This window comes from Protopterus annectens, chromosome 3.part1, assembly GCF_019279795.1.
Source record: "Protopterus annectens isolate FY-2018-M chromosome 3.part1, PAN1.0, whole genome shotgun sequence".
Taxonomy (NCBI): Eukaryota; Metazoa; Chordata; order Ceratodontiformes; family Protopteridae; genus Protopterus; species Protopterus annectens.
The window spans coordinates 1,503,133,354-1,503,146,641 of NC_056732.1; positions in this window are offsets into that span (position 1 = coordinate 1,503,133,354).

Consider the following 13,288-nt stretch of genomic DNA (forward strand, 5'->3'; position numbering starts at 1 on the left):
AGAATCTGTCATTATTATCTTTTTCCCCTCTTCTATCACTGTTGGAATGCCTCTCACAAATAATATAAGTACTCCTCTTTGTACTTTTCCTTTGTCCCAGATATTCTGTTGAATAACCATCCTGAAATCCTTTCTTTATCAAATCCACATGCTTAGTTATTTCCAGGTGTGTCTCCAGTTATTTGCACTATTCATTTTTAATATAGTTTTCTACTTTTTCTTTTTGTATACATCTGTGAGACCATTTACATTTAAGGATAATATAAAAAGTGTTGTCATTATGATAAGAAGTTATTATTCCCACCTGTTATGTATAACAGCTTTTTTAAAAAAAATATCTAGTTCTAATGTTTGTGTTACATGCACACACTGATGTTTTGTACAGTTGTTTCTTATCATATCCATTTGAACCTATGTCACATCTTGCAAGACATTTTGTTTTAATAAAAACCCTCAAAAAACAGAACATCCCCAGAACCTATAAACTTAATATTAACAAACAAAACCATGTACATCTTCAAATAATGATGTTTAACCCTCCTATTAGGAACAGTTACCCTAGATTGAAAGCCACACTTACAGGCTTGAATTAACCTATAATGAAGGTTATCCATGCTAAGATGCATGGTACAGCTGGTGCTTGTATTTACACTATGTGCTGTCTGTATTTGTCTTACTTTTAATTTTCCAAATGTAGAAAACAAGTTGAATGCTTTCAGAAAACATGATCTCATAGCCATTCAAAGAAAGAAAGTATTATGTTTTTATTGTCTTCTTATCAGATCGTCTACATAGAAATATGAGAACTAGATACACAGTTGTCTTCTACTAGAACATTGAACTGTGAACATTTATTTGCTAGAGAAATTTTTTCATTATATTCAGTATTCTTTTATTTGTTTGCTTCTTTTTAAAAACTTTTATTAGATCAAGCCAAGTGCCTTAATCCAGTCATTTCCATTCACAAGTAAGAAAAAGCATATTGATTTTTCCTGTATCATGCTCTTTTGTCCAGGCATTCTTCCCTTTTTATATTGCAGTGCCTACATTTCTTAAAAATTAAAAGAAGAAGGAAAGAAGGAAGGAAAAAATAGGAGCACCTGCTTACTTCAGTATCCCTATTATACACAAAAGTAACTGAAAATATTTTACTTTATTGCATGTAGTATATGTCACGTATTATGAAAATACTGTTAAGAACAACATTTTTGTTTTTCTTATAGTTAACTCTTTCCTTCCTCTTCCACTGCCCTAAATGTTTTCCAAACATTAATGATATGACGTGGAGAATATGCTTTGAGTCCCCTTAACATTTAACAAAATGAAAAAATCCAATAATTCCAGGTTTTCTTGCTCCTTCATATTTCACAGATGTAATTAATGCTTTGTAATCCCACATTTATTCACAATTTCTGAGTTGCTGGTTTTCTTCCTGTTTATTTTCATCTCCCAAATCCAGTCTCTGGTTCATTTCCAATTTACTCATGGGTTCTTCTAGTCAACTCTTGTGCTTTTTTCTCTCTCAAGCGTTTTCCTTTGGAACAATGGCAAATGTTCCACTGGCATAATCTCTCTAGGGGCTTTATTATCCAAAGAATAAGCAGAATTCCCTTCTGTTTGATAGCTCACTTTTTGTCAGACAAACCTTTGTATTTCCTCCTTGGCATGTTCTGCATCAAAAGATTATTGTGATCCTCTAGGGAAAAAATCTTAAAATAGCTGGATGCAGTAGCTTGAATCTCACATCTGCTTCTTGATATCCTCTGATTATGGGAATAAATTTCCTTCTCTTCTGCCTGATGATGTACAGTGAGTAATCATTTCCCACAAACACTCTACTGTTTCCACTTTTTGCAGTTTGTCCTACTGCCACATTTTGCCAGAATCAATGCTTTCTGCTTGCTGGTAGGATTGCATCTTTGCTATTAAAGATCTGGGTGGCTTTCTCATGGCCAGGTTTGGAGCATACAAATGGTGTGCCCTTTCAATTAACAACACTTGCTGTGGAATACTTGTCCAGTTGCTTATTTGTGCTTTCATAAAATGAATACCATATGTTTCTTCCAGTTTCTCAAGGTACAGCAGAAAATCTCAGGGCTTTCACTATGTGCTCTGTCTTCTGTCACTTTTTGAAATATCTCTTCTTGAACAATCTCAGTCAGACAGCCTTTTCTTCATTTTGACCTTTGATTTTTGCAGTTTTGTCAACTCATCTGAATATCTTTTTAAACCTCCTTCGATTTTTCCAGCCTTTTGTTGTTTGAGTTGATATATTTCTTCAGTGTTTATTTTAATCAGCTCTGATCACATTTGACTTGTTTTTTTTCCTTCTAGATTACTGGAAATCATCTCTTGCACCAAAGGTGGTGTTTGAACTGCTTTTTGTTGAACAACTGCAGGATTCTTCACAGCCATTTTTTTCTCCTTACCTTTGGTAATTGATTTTCTTTTTGGTTCTCTGAACTTCTTTTTTGCTGGCATGCATGCAGTGTACTTTCTAGCCACTTACTAAAATTTAGCCCCCACAAAGGCACATTTACTGGCCCTATTTTCTGAGTTTCAGTTTTCATGCTGGATGAGATGAAATCAAGCTACTACTCAATGTGCAGTCATCTTGGAAATCAGTAAGAAAAAACAACTCGAACAAAACAGTACCACGAATCCCACCAGGCAGAAAGGCACTGTACTCTCCGTAAACTGACACAAAACACTACTGCAGAGAAATGACCACTTCAGTACTTTTTCAACTGTTCCAAGATGTAAGCACAAATTAGACGAGCAGGATAAGTTGACGAATCTTTTTATTGCACCACAACGAGATAAAACACTCCAGTAACCACAAGCGCTTTCGCTCAGAACGGGCTTTTTCAAGTGTAATGGGTTATTGCATCCTTCAGTATTTAAACTAAACCAACCCTGCTCATGTGATTAAATTAATTGAATCATTACCATCAATTAAATGTAGAGAAAAAAACACTTAAAAATGTATACATTCTAAAAGAATATAATTCCACTCTTTAAAAAAACATTAAAAACTGTTATTTTGCTAACCAATCTTGTTATAACTTAATAAAAAGCAAAAGTGCATATAACTTTATTTACTAACTGTGAAAAACCTTAAAATGTCACTTAGTGCTTTGTATAAACCCAATTGTGCAAAATGCATTGCAGACCTATATTGAAATACAGTATTTTCTTTTTGGGTAAAATTAGCACCAATTTTGATACCAAAAAATCAAACTTTCTTCATGTCCATTGCTTCTAAAAAAGTAGCTAAACCAGTTAAAAAGCCATAAATCACCAAATTCAAAGACATTGATGTTAATCTATCTAGAAACTGTAACAATTCAAAGGTGCTTCGTTTAATCCTATTTCTTCTAGCTTTGAGAATGTCACCTATACTTATCCCTTCATTTAGGCCTGGGTACTTAGTTGCATTAAGTTTTAGTTGCCAAGTTAATTCCTTAATGCCAAGTATTGTCTCCCAGTCTCCCCCTCTCAAATCCTGTTTTACATTGTCAACTACAAAAAAACTTTAATGTCATGTTCTTGCAACTGAGAGAGTGCTTATAAAAAGCACTTGTTTCTTTCTTTGTTTTGATGTCATTTATGTGCTCGTATATTCTGCGTTTCAATTGCCTCTCAGTTTTGCCCACATAAAAAGATGGGCATTTTTGGCAGAATCCTATGTATATCACAGCCGATGAATTGCAATTGTAGTTGCCCTTAGCATACAACATGTTTTTACATGAGGGGATGTAAACTTGTTCTTTGTTAATAAGGTATGAACACTGTTTGCATCTACCACATGCAAAGGTCCCTTTTCTTTTTACTACTAAACCTTGTTGCTTTTCTTGGAAATCAGTGTAAATTGTGATAGTTCTTTAATAACCCTCTATCACTTCTTTGGAATTTGCTGATTTTTCCCTTAAGTCATGGTGACTTGGAACAAAGCAGATGGAAAGAACTCTCTTATTTGGTTAACATAACTCTATCCTAATAAAAGTAAAACTTTCTAGTATGTTTTACAACTGGAGAAAGGCAAGTTAAAATATGATTCTGTCGGTATAAGGAGATAGTGCTATCTTGTGCTACATTTACTGTAGAACTGCAAATGTTACATTGGATTAATAATGTAAGTAATGCTTGAAAATCAGAAGGATATCTGGTTCATTTCATCCATCCACCCACAACCCCTTTTCCCATTTTTGCACATGGGGTCTGAGTGTCACTTCAGAAGTGACAATCTAGAGCCAAGGTTTACACTGTTGGGTGGATAGCCCTGCTGTAGTAATTCTTCCACACCACACACTCATGTCTATGATTAATTTAGTGTGTCAAATTCACCTACTGCATATCTTTGGAATGTGGGAGGAAACTGGAGCACCTGGTGGAAACCCACATGAACACAGGGAGGACATGCATACTCTGCACAGAAGGCACCCCCGCTGAGGATCAAACCAGGGAACCTTTTGCTGTGAGGTGACAACACTATCTACTGTGCCACTGTGCCCAGCTACTCCATTGCAATACTATATAATAATAAGAATAGTAGTTGTACTTGTGTGAGTTTTCACTTGGACTGTGATTCCCACATCAGACATATATGGTAATGAAGTAGTTTGGGAAGGTGCTTCCCATAGAAATAATTATTCTTGTTGTTTATGCCCTCACAGTTGTGTGCATATGCATGTTGAGCTGCAATTTTTAAACTAAGTCAGAACTATGTGCAAACCTATGCACCAGCTATTAAGCATTGTATGCTGCATTCCTTTGTTTATTTCTTCTTTTATTGTTAACCAGGTTGCAGCTGAAAAGGGCCGTTGGGTCCACTCCTTAAATTATTTTCTGTTTACATTGTTATGGATTTCATACAGCTAAACCAGGAGATATATATAATGTTAAAAATCTGTTACTAGAAAATTACAAAAGTTGCGTTTCTTGCTTAGCAAATGACATACCAATGTGGGATGCTGTTGCTGAAATGGAATTCAGTTTATGATTTTCTGTGCCACCCTCCCAACCCTTCTTCCCGAAAAATAATCCTGGTTTTCTGTTTGATGCAGTTGACTCTCTTTTTTTTTCATATTTATTTAGTGCTTTCAATTTGATTTTACAAATGCTAGATATACTTGCAGTTGCAAAGACAGTATTTGCCTATTTGCCCACCATTCAGTTTATGGGCTTTCTGCATTGTCAGAGTAGCTGCATATTGGTGGTTGCAGTAGGAAAGTAGCTTGCTGTTGCCCTCTTGACTTGTTTCTGGGAAATGTCTGGCACAATTGTGAACTAATAATGCAGAATAGCTACACCCCTTGTTTCTGTGCAATTGAAACAACTGTATAGTTTGTATAAAGTGAGTGGATAAACTCTGGAGATATAACTCTTTTATTAGATGTTTTGCTTTGGTACTTAAAGTATAAAGGAGACTCTGGCAACCTTAAGGATTAAGACTACAGAGAAGAAAGAGGTGTAAACCTATTTGTTCTCAATTATTTTTAAACAAAAAAAATCTTTATTGAATTATCACTTATGATATTGACAATCATACATTTATTTAAATAAAAAGAAACCACATTGACATATTTTCAGTTGCAAACATTATACATTACTCATGATCTTCTATACAGTCATGTCAATAGAACATTACAGAGCTCATTCAGTTCCTGCCTTCCCTTAATACTCATCCCTCTTCCAAAACATCAATCTGCATGTATTGTTCCCACAATTTCAATTTTTTACTATGTAATTTTCTCCTACACTTTTCTAAAGATCCTGCTTCATGTTCTTTTATCTCTTTTACTATATTCACTACTTCTAATATGGCTGGTTTTGACTTTGATTTCCATTTTCTAGATTTTTTTTGGTAACCACCAGAATTAAACTCAATAAGGCCTTACTATGTAAAAGCAATTCGGATTCTGTATCACAGCTCAAAAAAGAATTTCCTTATTTACACCAATTTGTCCACACAGTATTTCTGACAGAGTAGTCTGCAGGGAATTTTTAAAGTCTGCCAATTCATTACACTCTCCAAAAATATGTTCCCAATTATCTCTTTCTTGCACTCTACCCATGGAAAAAATTTTTGGAGTCTGCCTGAGGTATAAAAATACCAATGCAAATACTTGCAAGCAAAAATCCTAAATCTTCTAGACTTGCATACTTAGTAACCATACATACATATATCCTCTCGTTGTTTCTTTGTGACTACTTATCAAATTCTAAATTCCTCTGATTGATTCCTATAGTTAATGCAAATGTTTATATGCTCTACTAATTATTCCTTTTTAACAGCAGCTTATTTCTAGATTCAACTAAAAACTCTACAAGAGCAGGTCTTTCACTTACAATTCCCTTATTCCTTTCTCTTTGCCTATACTCTGATATCAATCTTTGATAGGGAATGTGGTCTTTAACCTGCAGTCCAAATGTATTATTGGACTTTTTCCATTCTATTATATTTCCCTCTTTAATTATTAGCTCTCAATACCTTGTTTCCTTTGCAAGTTTTCTTCAGTAAATTCCAGTACCCTCCTGCATGTTCTCTATACCCCTAATTTCAGTGATCTTTATTGGCAGAATCTTCTTTCTCCATTCCTGCATTGGCTTAGTTCTTAAAATACTTTCTGCTACCTTATGAATATAATATTCTGTATGGCTATTGCTATTCTTCTTAAGGATCTGCATCCAAAATCCCAGTCTCTCCTTATTTCTTGAGGTTCCCCCATTTCATCATCATTATTTCTTTCCACTTAAAATTATAGATTTCTGTTTAGGCTTTGTATAGGAGCCTTAACTGTTTAACTCTGAAATACCACTTCAAATCAGGCAATCTCAAACCACCTTGTTCTGTTTGAAGGATCAGCTTATCTTTCTTGACCCTTGCCATCAACCCATCCCAGATAAAATCCTTCAACTCTATAAATTGCTTTCCACATCTTCTCCTCTAGTTGATAAAACTACACCTTTACAGTGTATAAAACTTAAGGGACTAAAACATTTTTCACTGCTTGTATCTTGCTATCCATATCAATAAAACAGATTCAATTTTCTCAGTTTTTATCTTTTGTTTAGTCTCTCCCCATATCCTAAACTGCCACACAAGAATCCATCTTAGCCACACAATAATCTATCTTAACCCATGTTCCTAAGTACTTCATTTTATCATGTCCCCATAAATATGGATATTGCTGAACCAATTCTTGTGAGGGTACATAGTTTACAACTATTGCCTTTGTTTTAATCTTCATTAATTGTGTATAGCAAAAAAATGTACACGGTCTCAGAATGTTCCAAAACACTGAAATGTCCTTTTCTGTTTTTTTTTTCAGGTACAAAATATCATCTGCAAATGAAACCAATTTTTCCTTGATTACTGTACCAATTATATTCTTGAATTTTTGAGTCCCTTATTTTCTTTGCCAATAGTTCTAAACATAATGTAAATAAAGGGAAAGAGGACATCCCTGCCTGGTTCCTCTCTTCAAACAAAACTTATCAGAGAGGATCACCCATGTATTAGGTTTTTGCCTCTTCTCCCTCATATATATTATATATTCTCCTAATTAATTTTATTGTTGTATCAGAGAATGAAAATGCTTTCATTGCCCTACTCATAAAATCACAGCTTACTCTGTCAAATGCTTTTTCTACATCAAGACCCACTAGTAATAATGGCATTTTCTTACATACTGCTGCACCCTGGATCATCATTGTTCTGTTAATGCTGTTGAATATTTGCCTTCCCTCCACAAAACCACACTGATCAATATCTGTCGATTTTGGCAAAACGTTGCCATTCTTTTAGCCATTATAGACATAAACACTTTATAATTATGGTTTAGAATTAAAATGGGCCTATATGAAGATGGATATGATGGGTCGTTACCATCTTTTGCTATTACAACCACCACAGCCGTCTTCCGGGATGTTGGGTCTTCTCCACCTTCTAAATACTGTTAAAAGCTTCCAGATCTTTATAACATATTTCCCTCTTAATTTTCAACCTTCCACAGGAATACCATCTATTCCTGGAGACTTTCCTGTAGATTGGTTATACATCACCATTTTTATATCATTTCCTTCTATCCTAACTGTTAATAATTGAGCCACCTCTACCTCTAACCTTGGGATATTTAATTGTTCCATGAATAGTTTCTACTGGTTCTGAATTCTGTCAACTTTCTCATAAGGAAGTCAAGAAGGTGAACATTTTTCCTGCATCTGCCAACATGTAGATATTCTTGTACTGCAGAAAGCCATCTATTCCTGACGACTTTCTGTCGATTGGTTCTATATCACCATTTTTATATAATTTCCTTCTATCCTAACTGTTAATAATTGAGCCACCTCTACCTCTAACCTTGGGATATTTAATTGTTCCATGAATATTTTCTACTGGTTCTGAATTCTGTCAACTTTAGATCCTGCCTTTTGAACTTGGTCGACTTTTTTGAAACAGTCACTAAGGCCATTGATGAGGGTAAGGCAGTTCACACAGCCTACCTTGACCTTGCAAAAGCCTTCGACACAATACCCCACTCAGGCATCATAGACAAACTCACCAGCTTAAATGTAAACCCATATGTCACAAGATGGGTTGCATACTGGCTCAAGGACAGAACCCACAGGGTCAGAGTTGCTGGAGCCATGTCAGACTCTAAGCCGGTCACAAGTGGTGTCCCACAGGGCTCAGTCCTGGGACCCCTCTTGTTCGGCATTTATTTTTCCGAGGTGCAGGCAAACATAGGAGGATTGTGGCTGACAAAGCTCGCAGATGACTGCAAACTGGGCGCCATAATTGATACTCCAGCGGACACAAGCATCCCACAGAGAGGCCTCATAGAAATGGATAATTGGTACCAGAGCCATGGCCTTAAGCTGGACGCCAAAAAATGTATAGTCATACCCTTTGGGAAAAACAAGGTACCCACAAATTACCGCATAGGTGGTAATCCATTAAGTACGGAAGAGGTAATCAGGGACCTAGGGACCCAAGTTGACAGTAACCTCTCATTTGACACTCGCATTGCCAAAGTGGTTAGGAAGACCTTCTATATTGCCCACCTTATCATGAAGGGATTCACATCTAGAGCAAGAGAGGTCATTGTGCCCCTGTATTCTTCTCTTATCAGGCCAATGATTGAGTACAATGCCCCTTTCGGGATGTATCTTACCCGACACCTGCAGCAGTTGGAAAGACCCCAAAAGTTCCTCACCAAGAGGATAAAGGGTCTCAAACACATGTCATATGCTGCCTGGCTGAAGAAACTCAGCTCTATTCAGTCGCATACCACCTACTCAGAGGTGATCTGTGCCTGACATACAAGGCCATGTCCAATCCGGAATTAATGGACGTGCTCCACCTCAGAAAATCCAAATCCATCAGAGCCATGAGAGCAAGAGACTTGAACCTCAACACAGAAATAAATAGGACATGCTGGAGGGACAGATTCATAACCCAGAGGCTCCCTACACTCTAACAGAATCCCAGTCCATGTTAGGCAGAGCCCCTCACTAACTCTGTTCAAGAGAAATCTTGACGAGTGGATGGGAGATCGTAGGTTTACCCCGGGGGTCATCTCTGTGTCACTACTAGACAGAGGCACAGTAAACTAAACCCTAAATGGGCATAGTATTCTCATCCTAAGGGGTGGTGTAAGCCACACACACTCTGGCTAGGCTTATAAATGCCCTAGGGCAGATAGCCTAGTATGAACCTATAAGTAAGTCAAGAAAGTGAACATTTTTCCTGCATCTACCAACATGTAGATACTCTTATACTGCAGGAAGCCTTAAAATTAAACAATCAGCAGACAGTGTCCTTGCACCTGGAAGTACATCTAACATTTGTGAATGTGAGGTTTTAAACAGCATGCTGATGGACCAAGGAAAAAATACTGCTGGTTGAGTACTCCATTAGTAGTTCTGAGAAGTTGCCAACAACCATGTCTTACAAACAGAAAAGCCACTTACAGCAGTCAAGGATCATGATGCATACTGGACTGCTGTACAGAGTGCATCCCTTCATGTAGCAAGCTGCTTGCCATGTGTGCTGTTTAACACTTATGCTACCAATCAGAAAAGAAGTGAGGTACACTTGTAACAACTAAATACAGGGACTAGAGAAACACAGCACTTGTTTTTTGATTGCCACTTTTTAAATAAGCTGCATGGTAGTAGTCCTAAGGATGAACAATCAGACCATGAAACCTACATTTCCTGTGTGATCTGAGCTAATAATGTCAAGAGAGAGTTACTGTATGTGGAAACAGAACCACATGTAGGTATTGTGATCCCCTCCCCATTTTTAAGATAAGGACCAAAAAACAAACAATCAAAAAAGGTCCTCTTGAAACTGAAGACCAAAAACAAAATCTCCCTTTCAAACTGTAGAAAACCCCTTGCTACAAATTTAACAAGCAGCTTGCCTCAGTTAAATATCACACAGAAAACACTGAAGCACTTCAGCTCTGATGCAAATGCAGTGTTGCCATTAATTTCTGAGTGTTCGTGTTACCCTGCTGCAGTCATTATACTTGGGTTAACCTGCCGTCAGGCGGTCCCGCAGTCAGCATGAATTCCAAAGTCTTGGTCCGGCGTCAGTTGCTGTCATTTCTTCCCTGCCTAATTGGCATCTGCATCTGCTGATGATACCCCCTAACACCTTACCACATCACCCCAACCTAGGTATGCCTCTCTGTTGAGAAGAGAGTGTTGTAGTCAAGTGCAATAAAGGACTGGAAGAAAAGCAGAAGAGCCTTTACATGCTATGTTCTCCTATAAAAAGCATTGCTCTATGTGGAACTCTTCCAACTTACCCTTCAAAGGCAATGGCACATTGCCAGATATTTGGATGATGAGAAATTGAAATTTGAGAACTTCTAGGTTTTGCTAGACTTCTGTGTTGATAGTGGTGATGACATCCTGAAGCAGCACTTTGACACTGAGAAGACTAATGCTATGTTCAGATCCATGACCATCCAGAATGAACACTCTTGACGCTGAGCACATAATACAAGAGGATATAATTGCAGATATCAAGAAGGCTGATGAATGATACTTTCTAACAGTGAATGAAGTATCTGAAATAATAAAAGAGATTCTATTTTGTTATCCTTTGTTAAATGGATGATCACTTCATCATATATGTAGACTTTGGGAGATAAACTGTCAGTGGTGACTATTTAGGTGAGAACATTTCTAGTGATAAAGAACCAATGCTCTTTTTTCTTAATTTTTTATTAAAATTTTAATTCATGAACATCGCAACTAATAAATACAATAACTATTTACAAAGATGTCTATATCTTGTTATACAAAATCAATAATTACTGATATTGAAACAGTCAATATTTCTCCAATAAATTATTTTGTTTTAACCAATAATTATAACAAAAAGTATTTTTTAGTTCTCAAACTAATAGTGTGTAGTTCATTTTGGCAAACAATTTTTGCAATATTTGTATATTCCACAATCAAGGGTGTAATTACATTTTCCTGATTTTTATTAACTTTTTAGCTATTGCTAATATGCAACAAAGAAGATGATTTTGTACTTTTGGTATGATTCCACTAATTGGAGCAGTAAAAAGTATCCAATATTTTAAAAGAGAAAACATATCTGACCATAATTCTTGCATAAAATTATTTATATCTTTTTCAAAATGGCTGCAAAACATTACATTCTAAAACCATGTGTAACCAATATGCTTTCAGTCTAGATTTATATTTCCAGCAATTAACATATTGTTTATTGTACATAAACAATACACATTTTTTCAAATGAAGATAAAAAATTATATTACAATCATCAGGAGAGAACTTTTTTCTTCTTTATCTTGGAAGTTATTTTCATGGAAATATTTGTGAAGAGCAGCACAGTGGCACAGCAGATAGCACTGTCACCTCACAGCAAGGGGCTCTCTAGTTCAATTTTCAGCTGGGGTAGCTTCTGAGAGGAGTCTGCATGTCCTCCCTGTGTTTATGGGGGGGGGGTTCTCAGGGTGTTCCTGTTTCCTCCAACATTCCAAAGACATGCAGTAGGTGGATTGGACACCCTAGGTTGACCATGGGTGTGAGTGGGCATGCGAGTAAGTGGAATAAAACAATAGACTCTGCTACACTTTGCTGTGAAGGAAAGGTTAGTTTGCTTTTATTTGTTGTATTTTGTATTACTTTATTACCTTTTTATATTTTGAATACTGTGGTTTGTTTTCTTTGCCTTGTGTTTTACTTGCATTCTGCTTTAACTGCATATTAAAACTTCAAAAGAGACCACAGCTCTGTCTCTTCTGAGTCAGGCAGAAGTTTTTCCCAACCTCCCACCCAGTTACAGTTGTCTTGTTAAATACCACTGTCTTTCTAGTTGCCTGCCTCTTATGTTAATCTGACCATATATCTCATTTCCTCTCTGCTTTCACTGGCTTGTGTGAGTAATCACAAAATCATTATTTTTGAAATCCCTCCCCTTCAACTATTTAAATTTATTGGCCATCCTACTGTATTCCATAGTACCAGAATACAAAAGTGACCACCCCTTTCAATCCATCCTGCTGTTTTAATAATAGTAACTCTCCACTAAACCTTAACTTTTTAAACAGGTAAAACTTAAGTTACATACTTTCACATCTAACTTCTCTAGTGCACACTGCAGTGTGCATTTTTTTTCATCTTACCTTTAAGCATCCCTGTGACTAGCACTTGCTCTAATACCTGCTGGAAAGCACTAGGAAGCCTTCCACTGATACAAGCACTCCTTGTTAATAAGGAGAAATTAATCGTAGCCACTAAACAGCCTATAATTGCAAGGTACCTTGCTAAGGTAAGGGACAACAGTTCCTGTACTTTACAAAAAAAAAAAAAGCACCAAACTAGGCATGTCCAAGGGTCAGCTTCCGGTGATTTCTCCTGTCCACCTGGTGAATCTGGGCATATTGGGGCAATGCAGCAATTGCCTCATGTACACAGACAACCCTCTCCTCCTACCACCACCCAACACTACAACCTGTGAGAGATGCACTTACATAGCCAAAATGGAAGCAAAGCTCTCTTCACCCAAGATTGTGCTAGACAGTCAAGAGGAGAAGGTTAACACCCACACTACACCTCAAGCAACACATAGCCCTTCTAAACCCACACCGCCAACACCCACATATAGCAACACTAAATCCACATATACAGAGGCCCTTAACTACAACCTGCCCAAGCAACAAGGACCTCTGAAGCTGAAACGCAAACACCAATCACAACGAAAGTGTCACATAGCTCACAACACCAGTGTGCC